Raw genomic sequence first — 25333 nt, forward strand, 5'->3', positions numbered from 1 at the left:
GACTTTTGCAGTAAGCAATACCACACACAAGCAATTGACTCCTGCATTAAGCAATACCACACAAAAAATCAGAAGCTTAACAGAAAAAGCAATACACTTCTGCAGACTGCAGTTTCTCAATTAGAACTGAATCTTAACAGAACAGTGACCCAGCTTTCAGCTAGCCCCATTTGCAGTTGTTCTATAATTGCATGACTTTAAAAAAAAAATCACTTAGTAAGTACAAAACAATAAAGCAAGTTAAGCAACCGAAGGTCTTTTTCTCATAATACATTGTACTGACCCAAAATAAAATAAACACTTCTCCACTCTGCCATTCTCGCACATAACTGCCACATTGGCCCATTTCTCATTTCAGCTTGCCTTAAACAGAAAAAACACAAATACCCAGTACACTTTCTGAAACTGCAGAATTAGAAGCTTAACAGAAAAGCAATACATTACATACATGTCTGCAGACTGCCGTGCCATTTCTCTTTTCATCTTAAAAGTTTCTCTGAGTTCTCGCACACGCATAAGACTATAAATAACCCTTACAGTCTTTTTTTTGCCCTAGACTCTGCACACACACACACACGCACACACACACACACACACACACACACACACACACACACACACACACACACACACACACACACAAACACACACACACACCTTACCTCCAGTTCCAGCCAGCATAATCTGCTCATGATCATGACAGAATAAATCTCCACATCCACGCTAAGCAGCAGAATAAATACATCCAAGCAGTAGTTCTCCATGGCACGCTAAACATAAGCCGTCCAAACAGTTCCCTCTCATGTTTACTTTAAATCCAAGCAGAGCAGCTCTCCACGCTAAAGAGAAGCCAACAACAGCAGAAAAAATAAATCCAAAAAGTTCCCGCTCGCGTTTGCCGGAAATACGTGCCCTGTGTGGGCTCGAGCTGAATTCCGACTGGTTGGCAGAGCTGACGTTGCTGATGTCATCGCATACGTGATGACATCAGCGACACCGCAAATTTTTAAATAAATCTTTAAAAATGAATCGGAAATGAAGGGGTGCCACTCGTGAATCGTGGCACCCCATTATTTAACCCCAAAACTCGGTTTTTACAGAGTAATTCGGTACGGTTGGGAGGTATGCATGTAGCCCAGGCCGGTATTACCCTGACCTTGAGTAGTATCTTACCCTCACCAAGAATGATGCCACAGTATGACGACAAGATGATCAATTTCAACAATTGGCTTAAGTATTGGTGTCATTCAAAGGGGATCCAATGCCTGTCAGCCTGGGATGACATGCTCGACAGGCCACTATGCTTCGCTAGAGATGGCTTGCACCTGTCACCCCTGGGCTTTCGGATATTGGCAAAGGCTCTTGCTACCCCCATAGTGCCTTTTTTAGGCAAGGCTCAAAAGACAAACCCACCTCCATAGGTATCACAAGGGATAAGAAACTAAGAGTAATGCTACTCAATGCCAGAAGTCTAAACCTCAAGATGCACGCACTCAAAACTCTCCTTAGCATGGAGAACATCGATATCTGTGCAGTAACAGAAACCTGGTTCAAGGCTCCCGAGAGCACCCCAGCACTACCAGGTTATACCTCATACCATGCTTTTTCGGCCCCAAAACCTGGACCGAACCACAAAAAGAGGGGGAGTATCAATATTTGTCAACAATACCCACACCTCCAGGTTGGTGGCACAGCACGAAGCATCAGAGACTATCCATGTGCAACTAACAGTGGGTAAAACTGCCTTCCAGTTTATAGCCTGCTACAGACCACCCTCCCAAACCCAGGAACCCCACTCAGCCTTCCTGAGGACACTGGAAAATATGAAGGTCTCTCCAAACACCATTATATTGGGCGACTTCAACTACCCAAACATAGACTGGAAGCATTACTCTAGCTCCAACACCCTAGCCCAAAGGTTCCTAGAATTTATAAACTCAAATGCTATGGAACAACTTGTTACCACTCCCACAAGAGGGGAAAAAATATTGGACCTGATCATCACCAACATGGGGACTCTATGCTCCAGACCAGAAGTGTATCCCTCACTGGTAAGATCAGACCATAAACTAATCTAACTGGATATTCACATCCCGACCCCACCCCCTGCCCAGAAAACCACAGTGAAAAACTTCTCTAAAGCAAATTTCACACTCCTAAAACCGAGGTGGAATCCTTCAAAGCCCCCGGGCCTGTGGAAAATACGGCCCAGACTGCAGAATCCTTTATAAACACATTCTATGAACACCTTCAGGAATGCATGGATCATGCAATCGCAAATAAAACCAAGACCCAATCCTCCAACGGGAGATGTCCTGTCTGGTGGATCCCAGCCATAAACAAACTATACAATAGAAGGAGGAAGCTACTACATGATAGAGCAAAATCCCAAACAGGGAAGGCATCTCTGATCAGTATTAGCAAAAAAGTACGGGCACTCATAAAATTGTCTAAGGCCAGCTTCGAGAGAAAAACTGCACAGGACACTAAGGATAATCACAAGGCTTTCTTTAGTTTTGTTAGGAACCTGGGTGGGAATTCCCAGATATGCTCAGAATTAGTCCAAAATGACAAAAAATACACCGAACCCACAGACATTGCCAACATCGTAGCTGACAGGTTCAGTGCAAACTTCTCCCCCCCTCCCCACCAAAAGGGCAAATATCTATCCCAGCAGAGTGCTGCCCCCTGACATCTCAGATGCTCAGGTAAGAGCCGCCCTCTCCAAAGCAAAAAACACAGCATCAATGGGACCAGACGGTGTCCCAGGCTGCGTCCTACATGAACTCCAAGAAGAGCTAAACCCAAACATAAAACTACTGTTCAATCTCAGCCTTACTACAGGATATGTACCCAAAGAGTGGCGTACAGCAACGGTGGTCCCTCTCCACAAAGGTGGTGCCTCAACGGATCCTGGAAACTATCACCCCATAAGCCTGACTAGCTTGGTTTGCAAAGCTATGGAAAGGATCATCATGGACCTCATAAATAAAGATATTGGGGACCTACAGACACTGGATCCTACCCAGTTCGGCTTTAAGGGCAGATTCTGCCTTTTAAACCTCATCGATTTCTTTGAAACAGTCACCAAGGCCATTGACGAGGGGAAGGTGGTCCACACAGCCTACCTGGACCTAGCAAAAGCCTTCGATACAATACCCCACTCGGGCATTATAGATAAGCTCACCAGCTTAAATATAAACCCCTATGTCACTAGATGGGTTGCAAACTGGCTCAAGGACAGAACCCACATGGTTAGGATAGCTGGAGCCATGTCAAACTCCAAACCAGTTTTAAGTGGCGTCCAACAAGGCTCAGTCCTGGGACCTCTCTTGTTCGGTATATATTTCTCGGAGGTACAGGCCAACCCGGAAAGACTGTGGCTGACCAAGTTCGCAGATGACTGCAAACTGGGCACCATAATCGACTCTCCAGCTGACACAAGCATCCTCCAAAAGGGCCTCATAGAAACAGACAACTGGTGCCAGAGCCATGGCCTCAAGCTAAACACCAAAAAGTGTATAGTCATCCCCTTTGGCAAAAACAAAGTGCCCACAAATGACCACATAGGTGGTAATCCATTAAGTACAGAAGAAGTAATTAGGGACCTGGGGACCCAAGTTGATAGCAATCTCTCATTTGACAATCACGTGGCCAAAGTGGTTAGAAAAACATTTTATATAGCCCACCTAATCATGAAGGAATTCATATCTAGATCAGGGGAGGTCATCATGCCTCTTTACTCATCCCTCATCAGACCCATAATTAAGTACAGTGCCCCTTTTGGGATGTACCTTAACAGACACCTGCAGCAACTGGAAAGACCCCAAAAGTACCTCACCAAGAAGATCAAAGAGCTCAAAGAGATGCAATATGCTGCCTGGTTAAAGAAACTCCAGCTCTACTCAGTGGCATACCACCTGCTCAGAGGCGATCTGTGCCTGACATATAAAGCCATGTCCAACCTGGAATTAATGGACATGCTGCACCTCAGAAAATAAAAATCCCATCGAGCTACGTGCTCGAGAGACTTGAACCTCAGCACTGAAATAAATAGGACATGCTGGAGGGACAGATTCATAGCCCAGAGGCTCCCTTCACTCTGGAATAAAATCCCAGTCCAGGTTAGGCAGAGTCCCTCATCGACTCTCTTCAAGAGGAATCTTGATGAGTGGATGGGAGATCGTAGGTTTACCCCGGGTATCACTTCTGTGTCACTGTTTGACAGAGGCACAGTATACTAACCTCGAAAAAGGGCATAGCAAAATTAATTTAAAATGGGTGGCGAAAGCCAAACACACTCTGGCTAGGCTTATAAATGCCTTAGGGCAGATAGCCTAGTATGAACCTATGAACCTATGAACAGTAAAATCAACTTAACTGAACCTCAAGGTGTTACTGCTCAATGTCTAGAGCTTAAACAGAAAAAATATACTCCCTCCAAGCACTGCTCAGCCTGAGGAATTCAGACATCTGTGCAGTTACAGAGACATGGTTTAAAGCCATACAGGGTACTCTGACATTGCAAGGTTTCAGTGCCTTCTGCACTTTTAGACCAGTAGATGTACAGACAGAGACTAAAACTGGAGGTTTATCAATAACAAGCATACCTCTACATTGGTTAAACAGGATGATGCACTGGGGTTTCTCCATGTGCAGGTCACTACAGACAAAATCCTGTATAGTATCCTAGCAAGCTATAAGTCACCTGATATGTCCTACAAAACTCATAGTGCATATTTACACGTATGGGAGAGACTCACCATCTAAACTAGCACCTTATTCATGGAGGAATTGAATTACCCCACTATAGACTGGAAATCCTACATGGCCTGAAATCTGCAGGCACAGAGATTCCTGGAGTTTGTACATACAAACACCCAGGACCAGTAAGTGTATAGGCCCTCTACAGATTCCAAAATACAGGGCCATGTACTCAGAAATATGGAAGAATGCTGCACTCTCCCCAGTGTCATGGCCTTCCTGGTAAGATCCAATCATAAGTCTGTCTCTTTCAAAATCAACTCAGTAATCCCAGTAACAGGAAGTATTCCAAGACAATCTACCTTTTATTAAGTGATATTACCTCAAAATTCATTGCCCTTCCAAACTCAGAAACTCTGTACAACCATGCCAATGGCTGCATACAGGCTGCTTGTTGTACCTATCAGAAGTAAGCCCAAAACAAACAACCCTAGTGGCATCTCAATTTAAACAGGTTATACAAGAAAATAAATAAGAATAATGGCTAACATCAGGAAGTGTAAATCCCATAAAGATAAGAAGTCTCTCATCACATTAAACAGGTATCTAAGAGGGCTAATTAAGTCCATAAAGTCCAATTTTGAGATCAAGATAGCTTCCCAGGCAAAAGATAACCATAAGGATTTCTTCAGTTATGTCAGAAACCAGAAAGACAATACACAGCAATGTGCTGAACTGTTGGCTAATGGTACCACATTCATTGAGCTGGGTGATATTGCAAATCTGCTGGCTGATATTCAGTCCCAACTTTACTCCCAACTCAGCCCAGCCACCCCCAAGAAAAGCCTTCAAACATAACCCTTCCATCTATAAACAGAGACCATGTCCTGGCTGAGCTTGTTAAGGCCAAGAACACAGCCTCAATGAACCCCAATAATATCTCAGAATGCTTCCTCCATAGCCTAAAATATGACATATCAGGGGAGCTGGTGTTACTATTAAACTATAGTCTCAAAACTGGCGTTGTGCCATGAGAATGGAAGACTGCAATAGTCAACCTTCTTCATAAGGGTGGAACACCAACATATCATGGTAACTACAGACCCATTAGGAAAGTCATGCCTAATTGACCTGGTGGACTTCTTTGAGAAGGTCAACAAGGCAATGGATGAGGGTAAAACAGTGCATGCTGCCTACCTTGCCCTGGCTAAGGCATTTGATACAATCTGACATGGGCATTGTTAAACTTTTAGAATTAGGCATAACCCCTATATAATGTAGTGGATAGCCAAATGGCTCATAGATAGGATCCAGGAAGTTTGGATTTTTGAAGCTACCTCCACAAAGAGGCTGTGCACCAGTGGAGTCCCTCAGGGCTCTGTGCTGGGCTTGCTCCTCTTTGGCATCTACTTCTCAGAAGTCAAGGCCACTGTCAAAGGTCTCTGGCTGACAAAGTCTGCAGATGACTGCAAACTTGGGGTAGTCATAGAATTCCCCCAAGATGCAAGCATCTTACAAGAGGATCTAAGACAGACAAATGACTGGTGCCAAAACTCAATGGCAAGAAATGTATTATAGTACCTTTTGGTAAGCTGGCCATACCAGGAAACTACATCACTGATAAAACACCCCTAAGAGTTGACCCACTAGTCGGGGATTTGGGAATGCATGTAGACAGTAACCTGGCCTTTGATTAACATTTGTCTTAGAAAGGAAATCCTTCTATACTGCTCCACTTATAAGTTAGGGTATGGCATCTAGGTCCAGGGAAGTCATTGTACCACTATACTCTATCCTCATCACTGGGTATAATACCCTCATTTGGTAGGTACTTGACCAGACGCATGCAGCAACTGCAACATTGGCAAAGGTTCCCTATAAAATGAATACAAGACATAAACCCAATGTTGTATGCTGATCACCTCAATCCCTGTCTGTATGTGCTCAGTCTTCTATACACTACTGAGAGGTGATATATTGCTCGCATACAAAGCATCCCTGTACCCTGTTCTGATGTACCTTTTGCACATCTGAAAAACAAATATCAGAATTACTAGATTTAAATAACTAAATTTTGCCTGTAACATAAATAGGACCTGTTGGAGAGACAGATATATATCTCAGGGAATTTCCATTCTCTGGAATAGGCTTCCTACCCATGTAAACCAATGTCCCTCCCTAACCCTATTTAAAAATACTTGGACCATTGGATGGGAAATCAAACATTTGCCCCTGGTCTAGTGCCTACACCTCTGATGGACAGATGCAGTTAGTAAATCATGTTATAACCAACACTCACCCCCTATATAAACAACTAAAACATATAATTTGTGGGACACATTTGGGTTGCACAGCTACACTTATAAAGGCCCTAGTCATTGTTAGCCTAGCATACACCTATGAACATATGAACCAGAAACCTTTTTCCAGAGTCCTAAGTGTACTTGTTTGTATCATAGAATCATCACTTCCCTACTGTAATGTAGCTCGGGGCTGTGTTTGTTCAAAGATAAAAAGATAAGTGGCTCTCTTGCAGCTTGCAGAATTAAGGTTTGAGTAATCCCTTTAGCACCTGCTACACACATCATCATGGAGGGACCGGAGGGATGCCTGCCTTGCTGGATGCATGCATTAGAGCAGCCAGTTATGGCAGATAGTGGCTATTTTTACAAATATGAGAGGATGCCAAGCATACAGGGGTAAATGTTAGCATGAATAGCATTGTTGTGGTGGCATTTCTCTCCCTTTTTTTATTGCTTGATAGGTGCTGAAAATAAGCTGTGTACCTTTATTTTTTATTAGAATGGGTAGGCATTGTATAATTAGTAATTTTATCATAGAATATTCACACACACACACACACACACGCACACACACACACACACACACACACACACACACACACACACACACACACACACACACACACACATGCCATATACACACAGACATGCACAATTATGGATAGTTGCATGGAGGATTAATTCAGTGATAGCATGTACAAGGAAAATGGATTACCTGACAAATATCCATGGACAGTAAGGATTTGCAAGATCTCCACAGAAAGTTCCCTAACCGAGAACTGAACCAGATAACCAAGCACTGTGAAGCAGTCCCAGTATTTTTGTACCATGGGGATAAATAAATCCCCCTCCCCCTGCAGTGACCGAGAATTTAGCCAATAAACAACTAGCCCAAAGCTGCAATTAGGTTATACCTATAACCCTATAATGAATTCTTAAATATAGAAAGAAGGCCTGTGATAGTAGTTAAGGATGGCTTAGCAAATCCAATATGACCATAGCTCTTCATGTCAAGTAGGTCATTAAAGTTAACCAGCAATCTGTTTTCACTACTTCATTATAACGTGCCCTGTTATTGTTCAACAACTTTTCAGATTAAGTTCCTCCTCCTGTATTTAAAGTCATGTTTGTGAAGCTTTTGGATGAATTCTTAATTGTGAAAAAAGGAAATAAACTCTGATTTTGAGCTCCCCATCCAGAATTTGTATCCTGTTTTTCCTATTTTTTTCTGAAAGATGGCACTTTTTAAACATTGTAGATCCCCTTGAAATCATATTTGCTGTCCCAGTCTTTCATTTCAGGATATAAACATTAAGTTTCTTAGTAGTGATGTGCAATTCTAGAAAATGATGTGGCTTCACTAAAGCAATGTTTCTTCCATTACGCTTCATGTTCTTTTTGAGGATATTTCTCTATTAGGAACAACAGATATGGCATAGCCCAAGCAAGAATGGTAGGTGAACATGACATTGAAGATGGTCTGCACATGCTACTGCTGACTGGAATAAAGAATCTAAATGTTAATCGTTTTGTATCACTGATTTCGAATTCTTCCTCTATACAGATATATTGCATACTCCCAATGAGGCAATTATGTTTTTAAGAGAAAGAAGTATATAGAAACTAACAAACTAGAAGTTGATAAAATGATCAGAACTGTTCTATCTGGTCCACAACCTCAGAGCTGATATGAATATTATGAGGTATTGTCTTTTTATTTATTTTATGTGTTACTAATGACATTAAAGCCTTAAAAAACTAAATTAATCTCTTGGAGCTTAATTCAGAACTGCCAAGCAATAATGCACTTGAAGAGAAGGCAAGAATGCTTAAATGGCATTTTAATCCTTATTCAACTATTATATTTATTAATTTAATGTTTTATTCTTTCAACAGGAAAGTAATGAGCGTTTTACTGGGTAGGTTATAGAGCTGACAATACAAGTATACAGCTATAATCAGGGAAAGACATTGTAAGAAATGTTTCATGATTGGCTTTACTCTGGCATAAATACTGTTTGCATTATGACTGTTTTCTGAGAATGGCTGCAGCATAGGAAGCAGCTCAAAGAAATGTGATAGATTTGCACAATCATTTAACACATATTTGTAGTGGAAAGGCAAAGATGTAACAAGCTAATATAAGTCCATATCTTGTAAAGAAATGATTAACTACATAAGCAAATCATTGCCAATGCATGTAATTAATACACGGAAAACATCAGCAACATGACTGCAAATTTTGAAATGAGAAATTTTATCACCGGGAATTGTATTGTTACATTGAGAAAGTATACAGAAAAAAAACAGATCACATGCTGCAGAATTTAAAACAAAAATGTACCAAAAACAAACAAAAATTTAAAAGGCACTTCATGAAAGGAGCTGGGAAGGACACTAAGAGAGAAGTGAGGAAATAATATATATTTACTATTTGTTTGAACATTAAATTACTTGTGTGTTGGAACTGCTGGTCTCCGGTGCCTACGACACTTTTACTACATTTTGCTGTTTAATATATATTTACTACACAGCCTAGAGAGAAAAGACATCACGAGTCAAAGTCAAATTTCCAACAGTACTTAAATCTAAGTATATAACATTGCAAGGAACATGTCTGAGTCATCATATGAAAATTACGGCAAATGTAATTACAATTTAAATGCACCGTGAACTTCACATAAAGCAAAATTGTAAAGACAACAATAATGTAACTGAAAACAAAACAAAATAAATAAAACGAGTGACAGAACACTGTTTATAGTTTTGAACAATCAAGAATGAATTAATATTTAGAAATGTTAATAAGTTACTCTGTTTATGAATATTTATGATGTTTAACCAGCAATGCTGTATTTATGAGAAAATATCATATTAATAGTTTAAATTGAAATGATAACAAAGATATAAGCAGGAATTTGAATAATAGGAGTATTAAAAAATATGAAAATATCCTATAAACTTTAAAGCAATTATCCCCCCCCCCGCACACTGATTTATTCTGTTTATTCATTTTAATGCAACATGCTGATGTACACTTGAAAAGGATGAACAAAATTGATTGTATCCAACCAAACACTATGAACAATTTCATGCATTTCGTTGAAACTTTTGATTCCTTGAAACAGGAATGGTCTTTCTTGTTCTGTCAGTTCCTGTTTCCTCTAAAGCAGTAGGATTCTCCTTATCTTTACTGTTATGTAATGTCAAAATTAGCATATTTAAAAGAGGTTTGGGTGTAGGGGGTCTCCCCTGCAAAAAACATAGTTTGTCTTATTGCCTGATTTGATATCTTGGGAGATCCATATTTTTTTTATATTGAAATGGGTTTTGAGAAAACTGCCTTTCAGAGAACCAGTATAAACTTAGTGTCAGACTTGATCAAAATTAATTTACATGCTTTACTGCATTTTCTCAACCTTCAGAAAAAGTGTCAGATACTGTATGAAATGTAAACATTCTCAACTGATAAAAAATATTAAGCATTATGCCCTTTAAGCAGAGTTCTTCATTAAGGACATAACTGCATACTACAGAGCTCAAGAACTCTGTAGATTTAGGCAAATAGGTTTGCTTTCATTTCATTGGTATTGCTTGTGTCTTTAAATATAGATTGGAAGGCAGTGTGCATTATTTTGCATGTGTAAAAAAGTAATTTACAATGTCTATTATAAAGCTAGATGCAAAAGTATTTACTGATTGTCATCATGTCATTCTCAGTAGAAGAAGAGTTAACAGGAGTTTCATAAGAAAAAAAATAATGTACTCAAAACAGGTTTGATAGCTTCTGTCTACTAAATTAGGCTGGAAACACCCTTTTTAAGTACAGATATCTCTGAGAAAAAAATACTATTGGTACAGCAGTGATGGCCGAGTGGTTAAGGCGTTGGACTTGAAATCCAATGGGGTCTCCCCGCGCAGGTTCGAACCCTGCTCACTGCGTAAGTTTTTGTTCAGATAAAATGCTTGTGTGTAAAATAAACAGCATCAGTACTTAAAAAAGTGCAATTATTATATACTCTTCCCTTGTGCAATAACTGCTGAAAATATGAATACATTATAAATAAGTTTCTGTGTCGCACTAGTAAAGAAGGTGAGCATGATGATCCAAGAAATATATGAAACTACTAGGTAGAATAAATGCTGTCAACACTAAGAGCTACCAAGCAAAGGATAAGCAGGTTACACAGATAAACATTCAGTAAATAAACTGGGAAAAAGACTCAACTAAGCTAGAACCTTCACTGCATGATACCTTTCTTGTAGTTTTTACTCAACAGTAAGAACTAGAGTTAACCAGTGTCAATCTCAAAATACATGAAATGGATGCTACCATAAAGGTTGGCAAAAATTATTATATTTACAATGAAAGTTAAGGATTTATGGCATTTGACAGAAACCTATAAGCCTGATTTCATTTTTCACAAATAACCCCTTAAATCCTGAAATTTTTAAGTTATATGTTTTCTTGTTGCAAACACCCCCCTCGCGTCATCTTTGTAGAAAACTACAACCACTGCATGCCCACCAAAAATATTATCTATTGCAGGATTACTATGCTGGAAGGCTAAGGGAAATCCCGCACTATAGTAATCTTACAGAAGTTAATAAGTAAATACCTGACCCAAGAGTACTGTCATCATTTTAGTGGAGCCGCAAGATGCTGAAGGCTGGTTGGGTGGGGGTTTGGAGGGGCATGTAGTGACCTCAAAAGGGCATTTTTATCCTTTTTGTAGCTGTTTCCTACAATAAAAGAGGCATACACATGATATACATTGTATACACTGTCAACTGGAGTTGCATTTAGAATAGTTTTATAGAAATTTCATATAAAAATTCTAAATTAAGCCTTTCTTTAATCCATTTCAAGTGTGAATGGGGCACAGACTTTTATCTAAATACATGACCTTTGAATATTACTGTTCAAATAAATAGCCTGTGAGCTAGAAACGTGGATGATTACAGGCAAGGAAGATAGAAGGATTAACAAGCAGCATTAAAGACTGGCATCTTTTTAGTATCTGGGTATTGCAATACTAAGCTACACAGTCGTGAACAACATCTGTAATTGTTGTAAAGCATGGCCTCTATAGTTTTAGTCTGTTACTGATATAGTTCTGACAGCCCGTTGTACACTTTATATTGTTAATTTGGATATAGTGAAGATAGCTTGGCTATTTCCAAATTCAGAATAAAAAGAGTAGAGTGAGCTGCCAGGATTTTAGTCTGAAACAGATCGAAACTACAGAGTCCATGTTTCTGTTTGTTTGACAGTCTTTGTATGCTCAGAACAATAGATGATGTCTTCTGAGTCCGATTAATAGAAAACATTACACACAGACACACAGACACACAGACACACAGACACATATGTTGCTATCTTTTAATACTTCATTCATGAAATATAATGTAAACTTCTTGAGTTATAGAAACTAGACAAGCTTTGGATAATTAAACAATACAACTGCAAAAAACTATGAGATTATCACAGTTCCATTTTAAAATACAGCATGAGAAATTGCCATTATCAAAGTTCCATTTTATGTAATTTATAAAAGAGGTAATGACAGTTCCACTGCTGTGACCCAAACAAAGCAATGGCAGCACTAATCTTTCAAAGCTGCATGAGTATAGAGAAAAAAAAAACGATATCCTTATAATTGTTCACTGGTCCCCTCTAGGCTTTCAAATTACTGGATAAAATGTTATCCCCTCCCATAAAGCCTTTTTAGACAATGCCAAATTGGACGTACCTCCCTGGACTACATGAAAAGAGACATAGAGGAGCTCTCTGAGCATGTAGCCATACCTCTCAACCTGGAAACATCAAAAATCTGGACAAGGCCCATGAAAAATAGGTACAAATCTGTACGCTGATTAACATCTAATTTGCATACATAATTATGTAACCCCACCCACTTCAATGGAATTGTGGGATACCAACTTTCAAACGCAAACTAAAGAACAGACAACCAAAATATGGCACCACACCAGAGTTCCCCTGCAGCCATTCCAATGTTCCATTACCTGGCTATTTCACCCCATTTACCATAATCACTAATATGTGCATACTGCTTTACTTCTACAATGATTATTTGGATTTTCTTTTTACATTTTGCAGCACAGTAATGCACAAACTCTAACATATGCTAAACAAAACAATACTTTCTCACTATGAAAATAGATTTGGCATTAAAACTTCTCTGCCCTTGAAAGTCACATTCACTGAAACAGCATTGAAACCCACACCAAATCTAAACAAAATGCATCTGGCCAGTGGTGGATAAAGATTACCTTTGGGCTGTCATACATGTGATTTTTGATGCACCTTCCTGATTGTATTAAATTGTATTCCTTGTATTCTTATAAACTATATTCCTTGAATACAGCACACTTGTTAGAGCGCTTTTTAAATTTGTTTTGAACATTTTCCCACTAAGCAGTGAAACAAAATGCACAAACCAATAATGACAAAACTGCCCAGTACCCCAATTCAGAATATTTCCATCATAACAGCCTTAGTCAAACTTCTACAATCCACCAGTATCCATAAATATGCACAATATCTGCAAAAGGAAAAGTCATCTAAATAATTCACGTTAAAGAGCTCTGTAAGTAACAAAGAGCTTGTTGCTAGCAAACAACTTTATATTTCATTGCTTCATTTAAAAAATAAAGTGCCTGTTGCCCTTGAGGAATAAATTGCCTATATTGCATTAAAAAATGGTAAGCTATTAATATTGCAATAGGGAATGGATGGCAAACTGATAACAGGTTCATAGTTACTAGGTATCTCCATTCTCCGCCAAAGACATTCTTAGTACTATAGTATCCACACCCCAAAAGTACACAGTGCAGTATCAGCAATCTAGCTACATAATGTGGGAGTAGAAGCCACAGCCTTCTGCATTAAAAGCAAGCATTTTACCTGTTGTGCTACTAACACAAACATAAGCAGCACTAAAGTTCGACCCCCCTGAAAACTATATAGCACAAGACATCTGGAAAAAGCCAACATGTATGGGGGGGGGGGCAAAGGCCCCAAATCAGGGACACTTTAAACATTGCTTGTATGATCCTAGAAAAGTTGCTAGAATAAAATGTTTTGTGTTACCATGCACTTCCTGAAAGATAGGATGACTGAAACTTAAATGGCCATCATTATTTAATGAATTCAGTTCTCACTGATTTGCCAGAAACTACAAATTTTAAGAGGAACACACCACAAGTAGGAGCTATCTTAATTGCAGTAAGCAATAATACCACAAAGCAATTGACTTTTGCAGTAAGCAATACCACACACAAGCAATTGACTCCTGCATTAAGCAATACCACACAAAAAATCAGAAGCTTAACAGAAAAAGCAATACACTTCTGCAGACTGCAGTTTCTCAATTAGAACTGAATCTTAACAGAACAGTGACCCAGCTTTCAGCTAGCCCCATTTGCAGTCGTTCTATAATTGCATGACTTTAAAAAAAAAAAATCACTTAGTAAGTACAAAACAATAAAGCAAGTTAAGCAACCGAAGGTCTTTTTCTCATAATACATTGTACTGACCCAAAATAAAATAAACACTTCTGCACTCTGCCATTCTCGCACATAACTGCCACATTGGCACATTTCTCATTTCAGCTTGCCTTAAACAGAAAAAACACAAATACCCAGTACACTTTCTGAAACTGCAGAATTAGAAGCTTAACAGAAGAGCAATACATTACATACATGTCTGCAGACTGCCGTGTCATTTCTCTTTTCATCTTAAATGTTTCTCTGAGCTCTCGCACATGCATAAGACAATAAATAACCCTTACAGTCTTTTTTTTGCCCTAGACTCTGCACACACACAAACAAATACACACACACACACACACACACCTTACCTCCAGTTCCAGCCAGCATAATCTGCTCATGATCATGACAGAATAAATCTCCACGTCCACGCTAAGCAGCAGAATAAATACATCCAAGCAGTAGTTCTCCATGGCACGCTAAACATAAGCTGTCCAAACAGTTCCCGCTCGTGTTTACTTTAAATCCAAGCAGAGCAGCTCTCCATGCTAAAGAGAAGCCAACAGCAGCAGAAAAAATAAATCCAAAAAGTTCCCGCTCGCGTTTGCCAGAAATACGTGCCCTGTGTGGGCTCGAGCTGAATTCCGACTGGTTGGCAGAGCTGACGTTGCTGATGTCATCGCGTACATGATGACATCAGCGACACCGCGAATTTTTAAATAAATCTTTAAAAATAAATCAGAAATGAAGGGGTGCCACTCATGAATCGTGGCACCTCATTATTTAACCCCAAAACTCATTTTTTACCGAGTAATTCGGTACGGTTGGGAGGTATGCATGTAGCCCAGGCCGGTATGACCCTGACCTTGAGTAGCATCTTACCCTCACCAAGAATGATGCCACAATATGAAGACAAGATGATCAATTTCAACAATTGGCTTAAGTATTGGTGTCATTCAAAGGGGATCCAATGCCTGTCAGCCTGGGATGACATGCTCGACAGGCCACGATGCTTCGCTAGAGACTGCTTGCACCTGTCACCCCTGGGCTTTCGGATATTGGCAAAGGCTCTTGCTACCCCCATAGTGCCTTTTTTAGGCAAGGCTCAAAAGACAAACCCACCTCCATAGGTATCACAAGGGATAAGAAACTGAGTAATGCTACTCAACGCCAGAAGTCTAAACCTCAAGATGCACGCACTCAAAACTCTCCTTAGCATGGAGAACATCGATATCTGTGCAGTAACAGAAACCTGGTTAAAGGCTCCCGAGAGGACCCCAGCACTACCAGGTTATACCTCATACCATGCTTTTCGGCCCCAAAACTTGGACCGAACCACAAACGGAGGGGGAGTATCAATATTTGTCAGATACCCACACCTCCAGGTTGGTGGCACAGCATGAAGCATCAGAGACTATCCATGTGCAACTAACAGTGGGTAAAACTGCCTTCCAGTTTATAGCCTGCTACAGACCACCCTCCCAAACCCAGGAACCCCACTTGGCCTTCCTGAGAACACTGGAAAATATGATGGTCTCTCCAAACACCATTATATTGGGCGACTTCAACTACCCAAACATAGACTGGGAGCATTACTCTAGCTCCAACACCCTAGCCCAAAAGTTCCTAGAATTTATAAACTCAAATGCTATGGAACAACTTGTTACCACTCCCACAAGAGGGGAAAACATACTGGACTTGATCATCACCAACATGGGGACTCTATGCTCCAGACCAGAAGTGTATCCCTCACTGGTAAGATCAGACCATAAACTAATCTCACTGGATATTCACATCCCGACCCCACCCCCTGCCCAGAAAACCACAGTGAAAAACTTCTCTAAAGCAAATTTCACACTCCTAAAACCAAGGTGGAATCCTTCAAAGCCCCCGGGCCTGTGGAAAATATGGCCCAGACCGCAGAATCCTTTATAAACGCATTCTATAAACACCTTCAGGAATGCATGGATCATGCAATCCCAAATAAAACCAAGACCCAATCCTCCAAAGGCAGACGTCCTGTCTGGTGGATCCCAGCCATAAACAAACTATACAATAGAAGGAGGAAGCTACTACATGATAGAGCAAAACTCAAACAGGGAAGGCATCTCTGATCAGTATTAGCAAAAAACTACGGGCACTCATAAAATCGTCTAAGGCCAGCTTCGAGAGAAAAACTGCACAGGACACTAAGGATAATCACAAGGCTTTCTTTAGTTATGTTAGGAACCTGGGTGGGAATTCCCAGATATGCTCAGAATTAGTCCAAAATGACAAAAAATACACCGAACCCACAGACATTGCCAACATCCTAGCTGACAGGTTCAGTGCAAACTCCCCCACCAAAAGGGCAAATATCTATCCCAGCAGAGTGCTACCCCTGACATCTCAGATGCTCAGGTAAGAGCCGCCCTCTCCAAAGCAAAAAACACAGCATCAATGGGACCAGACGGTGTCCTGGGCTGCGTCCTACATGAACTCCAAGAAGAGCTAAACCCAAACATAAAACTACTGTTCAATCTCAGCCTTACTACAGGATATGTACCCAAAGAGTGGCGTACAGCAATGGTGGTCCCTCTCCACAAAGGTGGTGCCTCAACGGATCCTGGAAACTATCACCCCATAAGCCTGACTAGCTTGGTCTGCAAAGCTATGGAAAGGATCATCATGGACCTCATAAATAAAGATATTGGGGACCTACAGACACTGGATCCTACCCAGTTTGCCTTTGTTAAGGGCAGATCCTGCCTTTTAAACCTGGTCGATTTCTTTGAAACAGTCACCAAGGCCATTGACGAGGGGAAGGTGGTCCACACAGCCTACCTGGACCTCGCAAAAGCCTTTGATACAATACCCCACTCTGGCATTATAGATAAGCTCACCAGCTTAAATATAAACCCCTATGTCACTAGATGGGTTGCAAACTGGCTCAAGGACAGAACCCACATGGTTAGGATAGCTGGAGCCATGTCAAACTCCAAACCAGTTATAAGTGGCGTCCAACAAGGCTCAGTCCTGGGACCTCTCTTTTTCGGTAAATATTTCTCGGAGGTACATGCCAACACGGAAAGACTGTGGCTGACCAAGTTCGCAGATGACTGCAAACTGGGCGCCATAATCGACTCTCCAGCTGACACAAGCATCCTCCAAAAGGGCCTCATAGAAACAGACAACTGATACCAGAGCCATGGCCTCAAGCTAAACACCAAAAAGTGTATTGTCATCTCCTTTGGCAAAAACAAAGTGCCCACAAATTACCACATAGGTGGTAATCCATTAAGTACAGAAGAAGTAATTAGGGACCTGGGGACCCAAGTTGATAGCAATCTCTCATTTGACAACCACGTGGCCAAAGTGGTTAGAAAATCATTTTATACAGCCCACCTAATCATGAAGGGATTCACATCTAGATCAGGGGAGGTCATCGTGCCTCTTTACTCATCCCTCATCAGGCCCATAATTAAGTACAGTGCCCCTTTTGGGATGTACCTTACCAGACACCTGCAGCAACTGGAAAGACCCCAAAAGTACCTCACCAAGAAGATCAAAGAGCTCAAACAGATGCCATATGCTGCTCGGTTAAAGAAACTCCAGCTCTACTCAGTGGCATACCACCTGCTCAGAGGCGATCTGTGCCTGACATATAAAGCCATGTCCAACCTGGAATTAATGGACGCGCCTGAGAGACTTGAACCTCAGCACTGAAATAAATAGGACATGCTGGAGGGACAGATTCATAACTCAGAGGCTCCCTTCACTCTGGAATAAAATCCCAGTCCAGGTTAGGCAGAGTCCCTCATCGACTCTCTTCAAGAGGAATCTTGATGAGTGGATGGGAGATCGTAGGTTTACCCCGGGTATCACTTCTGTGTCACTGTTTGACAGAGGCACAGTATACTAACCTCGAAAAAGGGCATAGCAAAATTAATTTAAAATGGGTGGCGAAAGCCAAACACACTCTGGCTATGCTTATAAATGCCTTAGGGCAGATAGCCTAGTATGAACCTATGAACAGTAAAATCAACTTAACTGAACCTCAAGGTGTTACTGCTCAATGTCTGGAGCTTAAACAGAAAAAATATACTCCCTCCAAGCACAGCTCTGCCTGAGGAATTCAGACATCTGTGCAGTTGCAGAGACATGGTTTAAAGCCATACAGGGTACTCTGACATTGCAAGGTTTCAGTGCCTTCTGCACTTTTAGACCAGTAGATGTACAGACAGAGACTAAAACTGGAGGTTTATCAATAACAAGCATACCTCTACATTGGTTAAACAGGATGATGTACTGGGGTTTCTCCATGTGCAGGTCACTACAGACAAAATCCTGTATAGTATCCTAGCAAGCTATAAGTCACCTGATATGTCCTACAAAACTCATAGTGCATATTTACATGTATGGGAGAGACTCACCATCCAAACTAGCACCTTATTCATGGAGGAATTGAATTACCCCACTATAGACTGGAAATCCTACATGGCCTGAAATCTGCAGGCACAGAGATTCCTGGAGTTTGTACATACAAACACCCAGGACCAGTAAGTGTATAGGCCCTCTACAGATTCCAAAATACAGGGCCATGTACTCAGAAATATGGAAGAATGCTGCACTCTCCCCAGTGTCATGGCCTTTCTGGTAAGATCCAATCATAAGTCTGTCTCTTTCAAAATCAAAATCAACTCAGTAATCCCAGTAACAGGAAGTATTCCAAGACAATCTACCTTTTATTAAGTGATATTACCTCAAAATTCATTGCCCTTCCAAACTCAGAAACTCTGTACAACCATGCCAATGGCTGCATACAGGCTGCTTGTTGTACCTATCAGAAGTAAGCCCAAAAGAAACTCCAAAACAAACAACCCTAGTGGCATCTCAAATTAAAACAGGTTATACAAGAAAATAAATAAAAATAATGGCTAACATCAGGAAGTGTAAATCCCATAAAGATAAGAAGTCTCTCATCACATTAAACAGGCATCTAAAAGGGCTAATTAAGTCCAAGTCCAATTCTGAGATCAAGATAGCTTCCCAGGCAAAAGATAACCATAAGGATTTCTTCAGTTATGTCAGAAACCAGAAAGGCAATACACAGCAATGTGCTGAACTGTTGGCTAATGGTACCGCATTCATTGAGCTGGGTGATATTGCAAATCTGCTGGCTGATATTCAGTCCCAACTTTACTCCCAACTCAGCCCAGCCACCCACAAGAAACACCTTCAAACATAACCCTTCCATCTATAAACAGAGACCACGCCCTGGTTGAGCTTGTTAAGGCCAAGAACACAGCCTCAATGAACTCCAATAATATCTCAGAATGCTTCCTCCATAGCCTAAAATATGACCTATCAGGGGAGCTGATGTTACTATTAAACTATAGTCTCAAAACTGGCTTTGTGCCATGAGAATGGAAGACTGCAATAGTCAACCTTCTTCGTAAGGGTGGAACACCAACATATCATGGTAACTACAGACCCATTAGGAAAGTCATGCCTAAATGACCTGGTGGACTTCTTTGAGAAGGTCAACAAGGCAATGGATGAGGGTAAAACAGTGCATGCTGCCTACCTTGCCCTGGCTAAGGCATTTGATACAATCTGACATGGGCATTGTTAAACTTTTAGAATTAGGCATAACCCCTATATAATGTAGTGGATAGCCAAATGGCTCATAGATAGGATCCAGGAAGTTTGGATTTTTGAAGCTACCTCCACAAAGAGGCTGTGCACCAGTGGAGTCCCTCAGGGCTCTGTGCTGGGCCTGCTCCTCTTTGGCATCTACTTCTCAGAAGTCAAGGCCACTGTCAAATGTCTCTGGCTGACAAAGTCTGCAGATGACTGCAAACTTGGGGTAGTCATAGAATTCCCCCAAGATGCAAGCATCTTACAAGAGGGTCTAAGACAGACAAATGACTGGTGCCAAAACTCAATGGCAAGAAATGTATTGTAGTACCTTTTGGTAAGCTGGCCATACCAGGAAACTACATCACTGATAAAACACCCCTAAGAGTTGACCCACTAGTCGGGGATTTGGGAATGCATGTAGACAGTAACCTGGCCTTTGATTAACATTTGTCTTAGAAAGGAAATCCTTCTATACTGCTCCACTTATAAGTTAGGGTATGGCATCTAGGTCCAGGGAAGTCATTGTACCACTATACTCTATCCTCATCACTGGGTATAATACCCTCATTTGGTAGGTACTTGACCAGACACATGCAGCAACTGCAACATTGGCAAAGGTTCCCTATAAAATGAATACAAGACATAAACCCAATGTTGTATGCTGATCACCTCAATCCCTGTCTGTATGTGCTCAGTCTTCTATACACTACTGAGAGGTGATATATTGCTTGCATACAAGGCATCCCTGTACCCTGTTCTGATGTACCTTTTGCACATCTGAAAAACAAATAACATCAGAATTACTAGATTTAAATAACTAAATTTTGCCTGTAACATAAATAGGACCTGTTGGAGTGACAGATATATATCTCAGGGAATTTCCATTCTCTGGAACAGGCTTCCTACCCATGTAAACCAAAGTCCCTCCCTAACACTATTTAAGAATAACTTGGACCATTGGATAGGAAATCAAACATTTGCCCCTGGACTGGTGCCTACACCTCTGATGGACAGATGCAGTTAGTAAATCATGTTATAACCAACACTCACCCCCTATATAAACAACTAAAACATATAATTTGTGGGACACATTTGGGTTGCACTGCTAGACTTATAAAGGCCCTAGTCATTGTTAGCCTAGCATACACCTATGAACATATGAACCAGAAACCTTTTTCCAGAGTCCTAAGTGTACTTGTTTGTATCATAGAATCATCACTTTCCCTACTGTAATGTAGCTTGGAGCTGTGTTTGTTCAAAGATAAAAAGATAAGTGGCTCTCTTGCAGCTTGCAGAATTAAGGTTTGAGTAATCCCTTTAGCACCTGCTACACACATCATCATGGAGGGACCCGGAGGGATGCCTGCCTTGCTGGATGCATGCATTAGAGCAGCCAGTTATGGCAGATAGTGGCTATTTTTACAAATATGAGCGGATGCCAAGCATACAGGGGTAAATATTTGTTAGCATGAATAGCACCATTGTGGTGGCATTTCTCTCCCTTTTTTTATTGCTTGGTAGGTGCTGAAAATAAGCTGTGTACCTTTATTTTTTATTAGAATGGGTAGGCATTGTATAATTAGTAATTTTATCATAGAATATTCACACACACACACACACACACACACACACACACACACACACACACACACACACACACACATCTATGTATTATGCACATTCTGACACAGAAATGTGTATGTGCATATGTGTTTCTGTGTGTGTGTGCATATATGTGTTTCCGTGTTAATTGTGTGTTTGCTTCAGGCACTCAGACTCTGATCAAACAGCAGAAAATCTTAAAATCTTGAAAATAATGTATAATTTACTATAGATATTACACGTTTATTTGTCACTCAGACATCTACAAGATTATTTCCTTTATGTAATATCATAGGATTTCTGTATAAAATACCCTGTATTATTAGATTAGTCTGTGACAAAAAATATAAGACATATATTTACACAATATAAAAGATGACCTCCCTGAGTACACTGTGAATTCACTGAGGTACAGTTAATTACTATACGAAGTAAATGAGAATGTAAACTGTAAAATATAGCATATTTCTATATTAAGAAAACAGTGAAATATATTGTCTAGACATTCAAATTAGCACATTTGTAAATATGCCAAATAAAGTACTGTGAAATGGCACATTATATATTTATGAATTATGATCTACAATAGCAGAAAGCAGAAATACTATACAGTCATCAGGAAAGGTAGTTTTAACATGGAGGTAGTGAAGAATGGCAGCAAAAACTGTGCAAAGTCATTAAACACCATTGTCCCTGTCCCTGTAGATGATTTATCTTTTCTGTTTTGTTTTCTAAAAATATTCAGCCACAACTGGATCACCGAAAAAATTGCAACAGCTACCTTTTTTAAAGTCATTCATTCAGAGAGCATTCTAAATTTTCCACAGAATGGCTAGGTTGGCCTTCAAGACCTCACAGACTAAAGCATTTTATGGCACCAGGCTTTATCATTGTATAGTTTCAGTATTTTGTAACAGTTGTATTTACTTTCTGAAGTTTTTGCCATTAAAAATCACTTGGGCTGACTTGGAGTAAATGATATTTGCTGAACCATATAACGGTTGGGTAATTCAGTTCAGGCAGGTTATTCCAACTCATCATATACACAAAAGGACTGAAACAAAGAAAATCATATTCTAAATTTCAGGCAGCTGTGGTATTCAGTTGTAACTTTTCAATGGGTTGACAGAAAATTCACAACATGCACAGACAAAACTGAAAACAGATGATCTGTTAGTGAAGAAGCGCAAAGGGAATATAAAGAGCAAGTAAGGTATACTTAAAACATAACATGAAAACATAAAACCATTTAATTCTCTTCTGTTCTTTAAGTTTATAATTTATGGGCAATGAGTACTTTTGGGAATTTAGGAACTTGTATGCACTGCCTTGCCCAGAGAAACGTTTATTAAAGCTTAGCTTACTTTATTCGCAAGTGATACGACCAGGAATAGTAGCTTATTCGAAAATGTAACAGATTTCTGGAGTTGCACAGAAGTGAGTTGGGGTGGCCTCTTTATTGATAATGCTCTCCAGCAGGTAGACAAAGGGGTACACTTCTTAATTTTGCTTTCAGAGTGAAAGGCATCCATAATCAAGAGGCCAAGGGAAATGATATGATAGAAATGCAGTTCTTCGAGTTAAGTAGCCTTTCCCCTTTCCCATAATATTTTCTGCATTGCAAATCTATTACAAATATTGCAAAGGCACAAATACACTATTTAAGCAACTGACCCTCTCGTGCGCGCGCACACACACACACACACACACACACACACACACACACACACACACACACACACACACATACACACACACACACACACACACCTCCCTTCAGCGACCTCCTACCAGCCCATGTAATTCAGAGATCAGCGACCTCCTACCAGCCAGCCCAGGTAATCCATCGAATGAACACACCTGCCCGGTACTAAAATCCAGTGATCAACTCCTTCAGCGACCTCCTACCAGCCCAAGTAATCCACTGAACGAAATCCAGCGATCAGCGACCCCTGCAACCGAATGAACACATGAAGCAATCCACAGTCCACACACACCCTTTGCTCCTTCACCTACCAGCCCAGCGACTGAAGCAACCTGTTTCTATCCATGACGCCTGTGCACTGAAAGTCTCGCAAGTCCTGCGAGAGCAGCTCAGTCCTCTCATTGGTTCTGACTGCGACTGAAGCGGTCCGGAGCTCCTCTGTGCGGTGCAGTCATCACCGCACAGAATCCTGGTATCTCACAGCAATGATTGTTGGGTACCTGTTTATCCATATCCGGACAGCTGGTAAGGCAGTCTGGGGGAGGGGATCGGGTATCGTGAATTTTTTGTTTTACAGATATTTTTTTGTTTTTTTTGGTGGGAGGGCTGCAGTCCGGCAGTCCGATAGGACGAGCCACCCCTGGTGCTACCATAAAGGTGGGCAAAAATTCTTATATTTACAATGAAAGTTAAGGATTTATGGCATTTGACAGAAACCTATGAGCCTGATTTCAGTTTTCACAAATAACCCCTTAAATCCTGAAATTTGCAAGTAATATTCTTTTTGCAAACACTCCCCCCCCCCATGTCATCTTTGTAGAAAACTACAACCACTGCATGCCCACCAAAAATATTATCTGTTGCAGGATTACTATGCTGGAAGGCTAAGGGAAATCCTGCACTATAGTAACCTTACAGAAGTTAATAAGTAAATACCTGACCCAAGACTACTGTCATCATTTTAGTGGAGCCGCAAGATGCTGAAGGCTGGTGGGGTGGGGGTCCAGAAGGGCATGTAGTGACCTGAAAAGGGCATTTTTATCCTTTTTATAGCTGTTTCCTATAATAAAAGGGGCATACACATGATATACATTGTATACACTTGTCAACTGGAGTTGCATTTAGAGTAGTTTTATAGAAATTTCATATCAAACTTTTAAATGAAGCATTTCTTCAATCCATTTCAAATGTGAATGGGATACACACTTTTATGTAAATGCATGGCCTTTGAATATAACTGTTCAAATAAATAGCCTGTGTGCTAGAAACGTGGATGATTACAGGCAAGGGAGATAGAAGGATTAACAAGCAGCATTAAAGACTGGCATCTGTTTGGTATTTCGGTATTGCAATACTAAGCTACAGAGCCGTGAACAACTGTAATTGTTGTAAAGCATGGCCTCTATAGTTTTAGTCTGTTACTGATATAGTTCTGACAGCCCACTGTACATTTTATATTGTGAATTTGGATATACTGAAGATAGCTTGGCTATTTCCAAATTCACAATAACAATAGTACAGTGAGCTGCCAGGATTATAATCCGGAACAGGTGGAAACTATAGAGTCCATGTTTCTGCTTTGTTTGACAGTCGTTGTATGCTCAGAACAATAGATGATTTCTTCTGAGTCTGATTAATAGAAAACATTACACAAACATGCAGACGCATACACACACACACACACACACACACACACACACACACACACACACACACACACACACACACACACACACACACGCACACACACACACACACACACACACACACACACACACACACACACACACACACACACACACACACTCATATGTTGCTATCTTTTAATACTTCAGTCATGAAATATAATGTAAACATCTTGGGTTATAGAAACAAGACAAGCTTT

The 25333-nt window shown here is 40.5% G+C and overlaps 1 non-coding gene and 1 pseudogene across 1 annotated transcript; both read left to right on the forward strand.

The window, feature by feature from the left end:
• The window catches only part of LOC122788711, a 186402-nt pseudogene that overhangs the window by 119805 nt on the left and 41264 nt on the right, over positions 1-25333 (forward strand).
• TRNAS-UGA lies at positions 10868-10949 on the forward strand. The gene has a single exon. It is a non-coding gene; the product is annotated as a tRNA-Ser (tRNA).

The sequence above is a fragment of the Protopterus annectens genome, chromosome 14.part0, assembly GCF_019279795.1.
Source record: "Protopterus annectens isolate FY-2018-M chromosome 14.part0, PAN1.0, whole genome shotgun sequence".
NCBI lineage: Eukaryota > Metazoa > Chordata > Ceratodontiformes > Protopteridae > Protopterus > Protopterus annectens.